The following is a 4,907-nucleotide window of genomic DNA, read 5'->3' as shown; positions in this document are numbered from 1 at the left end:
TCCCTCTCTTCCCATTATGCCTCCCATCCTTTTAATTCCTCCTCCTCTCCATTTCGTTATGTCCCCCTTCTCCATTTCATTCCACCTCCCACTACTCGGTCCTTGTCGCATCGGCCTTTACTCAGACCTGCCTATCCTCACGCCTCGTGGCAATGGTTCTCTCAGCTCATTGCAATGATGTGTCTACATCCTTCATGATGGTACTACACTTGGGGTAGGCAGATCTCACAGCATGAGAACCCATACCTCACGACATAGAATCTATTGCAAAAGATGGTGATCCAACAAAGGAGATGGTAAGTTAATGGGAGAGCATGAGAAACAATTAATCCATTTGCTCTGAATTGCTCAGGCTACACGTGGGAGGAAGGCATGGGTTGGGATGAAGGACGAGGAGAAGAGTTGGGAAATTATGGTGGATAGATGGGAAATTGAGGTGGAGCATTAGGATATTAGCTTCATGAGTACCAACCTTCGATACTACACCAAAATCCAAACCTACGCCTTCTATTTAAGGAGTGATGATTTGATATGTTGTTGTGGATTATGGTTAATCTTTTCTCGGGTGGTTTCTACGAATGCCGACAGATGAAGCTGGGGTCTCTGAGCATCTGCTTCGGGTTTTGGGTCAAAGCACTAAACTATAGGGGGGGTCTGTGGAGGAGTTTTTAGTAATGAGGGGAACATGTGTGTTGATTTGCAGAGTGCTAGTTGTTTTAGTGAGGTCAAGAATTATGAGGAAAAGCAGAGTCAAGCAGGGGAGCTAAAGCAGAACATCACGGGCTCTACGTTAAGTGTCAGAAACATTTTGGAGTTGGGATCCTGTGGCATATTGGAAAATATCATGAGTGTGCACAACAATTCAAAAGAGGAAATCTCATTGTTCGGTTCCTGGGTTTGCCGCAGGTCTAGGGCAGGGGGGTTGAGGGAGGGAAAAGCTCGGTATGGTGGCAGCAACAGGAATGCCTGTAAGGATTATGTGTAAGAAAAATTGGAAATTTGGGAAGATCTAGCTATTCTATAGTGATGGATCCATCAACAACAAAAGGAAGCTCTGGCCATGTAGGAGTTGCAGCTCGAAAGAAGGAACAAATCTAGCAGCTGGAGGAACGAATGTGGAATCTGGTAGCTGAAGCTCAAGATGGAGGAGAATAGCCAGAGGAATGAAGAAGAATCCACTGGACTAGACCCTAACATTCTAGCACCGATGGAAGAGTAAATTGTTCTCTCACTTAGTTTTTGAAAAATGTTTTTGTATGGAAAGCTATAAATGTATATATTTACTATTTGAGTTTTGTCGAATGTATATACATAGTCTACCAAAAATGAGAAAAACTTGTATGAAGCATGGGGAAAGATCTCAAGGAATGGATGGGGAACAATTGAAGTCTCAGATGCCCTTAGCAGGCTAAAAAATATGGTGTAAAATCTTGATTTTGCACGCGAATAGGTGTGATATATATATATATATATATATATATATATATATATATATATATATATATATATATATATATATATATATATATATATATATATATATATATATATATATATATATATATATATATATATATAAACACTACTCATTTTGGTTAAAAAAAAAATCCCCTAGGTTTATTAATCCATTTAGTTTATTAATCAATTGGGTTTATAATATTAATATCGTTGGTTTATGGATCCCTTGAGTCTATAACAGTAATCCCTCCATTAGGTTTATAACATTAGTCCCTTAGGTTTATAATATTAATCCCTTAAGTTTATTAATACTTTGGGTTTGTAATATTAATCCATTGGGTTTATTAATATTAATATAATCCGAAGGAATTAGAATATTAATCCCTAGGGTTTATTAATAGTCATTTTATAATATTAATCTCTAATATGTATAATAATATATTAGGGTTTATAACCGTGGGGTTTATATATTAATCCTATTACTTAATATTAATCCCTTGACTTTATAATATTAATGTCTTGGGTTTATAATGTTTATCTATTAGGTTTATTAATCCCTTGAGTTTATAATATTAATCCCTTCGGTTGAATATATATATATATATATATATATTACAGTATTTGTTTAATATATAGTTTATAGATATCAATATGTAGTCTATATATATTAAAATTCAAGCTTCTGTGATCCATATTTTGATTTGAAAACAATTTCGGAAGAAATCACATTGGTAGATTTAGGTCGACGCGTTTCAAACCAACCAGTGTGGTTCATCATCAAGACAAGATGAAAAATCAGATCATAGCGGTAAGTTAAATAGGGAGTCAAGACCTTCTAATGGCTATAGGGAAAACGACTAAAAAAACGGCTATATTTGACTAGAAAGGAAAAATGGACAATATATATATATATATATATATATATATATAGATATATTATATTATATTTTTTATGAATTAATAAACCAAATTAAATATTAAATACACTATATAATTATATATAACTAACATGACCCTTAATATAAAAATAAAAAGACAAAGGACTATAACAGATTCCAAACTAATGAAAGTAATATTCAAATAAAAACAACAATTTAGTCAAAGGGGAAAAAATAAATCAAAAGGTAATAGAAATGATATTGGAATATTATTAATTAGTTATAAAATCAAAGAGAAAAATAATAAACTTGGTTATAAATTAAATTTAAATGTAATATGTTTAATTAAATTTTATTTTAATTTTAATTATTTATTATTTTATTATTTTTTAGTTTATAGTTATTGGAAAAAAGGATATATATATATATAAATTTTATTTATTTATTATTTTATTATTTTTTAGTTTATAGCTATTCAAAAAAAGAGAAGAAAAAAGAAGAAAAAAGAGAGGGACAAATAAACAAACCTTAGGGGGGAAATAAGAATAAAAGAAAAATCGAAAAGAGGAAACAAAGAAAAGAAAGGAAGGAAGCTAAGAGGAAAGGGCTAGAATCCAACAGCTACTGATTTTCCAACCATCGTCCCTATTAAGATTACTAGGCCTCCTTTCAATTTTTATGGCTTCCCTAAATTTATGGTGATGAAAGTGAGAAATATTCGCAATGACCTTAGCCTCCTCAATGCATATATGATGTTTGGTCTTCTCAGCATGCTCTGTTAAGGCCGAAGAGTGGGTCCTTCCATGCTTGATATCGACAACATGTTACTTAATCCTTTGATTAATGGATCGGCCTATTTCGCCAATGCACGATGTTCCACAAGAGAATGGGATGACATAAACACCTTTCATATCCTTGGGGTCCACAGGGTATTAGCCGATTTTAAGGAACTTCTTATGGTGTTTAGGGGGTGAAAGGTAGAGGGAAGGTTGTGCTTCCTAAGGATTCTCACAATCAATATGCTTGAACTATATCTATATATATATATATATATATATATATATATATATATATATATATATATATATATATAGATATATATATATATATATATATATATATATATATATATATATATATATATATATATTAACAATTATATTAATACATATTTAATAATTATTAACCATAACATAGAGATAAATAAAATTTATTGACCATGACTAAATTATATTATTATGTTATATGTTAATTATATTACGAGTTGTCTTTAGTGCGACGTTTTGGAAGCTTTTCCGGTGGGTTTTTCTAGTCTAATTTCTCTAAAATCCGGCAAGAATTTATTGAAATCACAAGTTTGATGGATAACCCCTGCACAATCGAAGTTTCCTAGGGGTTTTTCAAGGTGTTGAATCTATATATACAGTGAAAAAACCAGTTTAAATAACACAAATCAAGATTCAACCTCACATTGTTTCGCTAGATTCTTGCATTGACAAGTTCAAAAAGTCACACTAAAGATAACTCCATTATATTATAGTTTGAAATATAACTATTAATATAATAATATAATATTAATATAATAACTATAAATGTATAAATTTACATAATATGGGTTTTATTATTTATATAGTTATTAATAATAAGTAATAGTTATCTTTTAACAAGATATATTTTAATAATTATTATTGTAAATGTAGATGATGTAAGCAAATATTAACCACATTGGTAAATATGATATGCTAGTTTTAAAGCATAAGAAAAAACTAGCGAACAGGCCGATAAAAGTCACCATTCACCATTATGTAAATATAAAGATGTTGAAACGTTTCCTCAGACAATAGTGTGTGACTGTCTAGTACACACCACATAAAGAAGATAGTCTGATTGTTTCTTAAATGGATTGAGACGAAACCCTTCATTATTTTCCTTGCAGGGGCTTCAGACACGAAGCTTGAATATGGATTTATTTGAATATGACCAGATTATAAAATTCGCCTCTTTGCAAGTTATGTGTCCAAACTACAATCAGAAAGTAAATCTCAGTAGTCTTGCTGACTTTGTTATACATCAAAACCATCACCCTAGAACGGGAGAATCCCCACTGACAACTTCTGTAACTCCCTGTCCTAATCCAAAATGTTCCGATATTCCATTCCCATGTGATTCTGATCATGTGTTGATGATTCCTGAACTTCCTTCCTTGGAAAAAGAAGATCCCCGCCTTAAAGAAATGTTCAACAAAATGCATCCCTCTTGTATGCCTCGATTCGGTCTAGGATATCTAGGACAACTAGATGACTTGATTCCTCAGTCCAGATTTAATAATTTTGTGCCTCTTGATTGTAAGAAGCCTTCAAAACCAGAAATTCACAAATTCTTCTTAGTTATGGAAGGATGTAAAAAGCATACAATTGATAATAAGTGGATAAAAAATATGCTAAATTGGGATCTATATACCCATCCTGGGGTTGAAAGTTTCGACCTTAGTACTCCATATCCTGAAAAGATCAGACTATCATATGAATGGAAGACATACATGAAAAGGGCAAACCTTTGGTTATCCTTTTA

This window comes from Pinus tabuliformis, chromosome Q (genome assembly GCF_031772625.1).
Source record: "Pinus tabuliformis cultivar Carrire ecotype Pingquan chromosome Q, CPIR1, whole genome shotgun sequence".
Taxonomy (NCBI): domain Eukaryota; kingdom Viridiplantae; phylum Streptophyta; class Pinopsida; order Pinales; family Pinaceae; genus Pinus; species Pinus tabuliformis.
Note: the sequence above shows the minus strand (reverse complement) of the source record.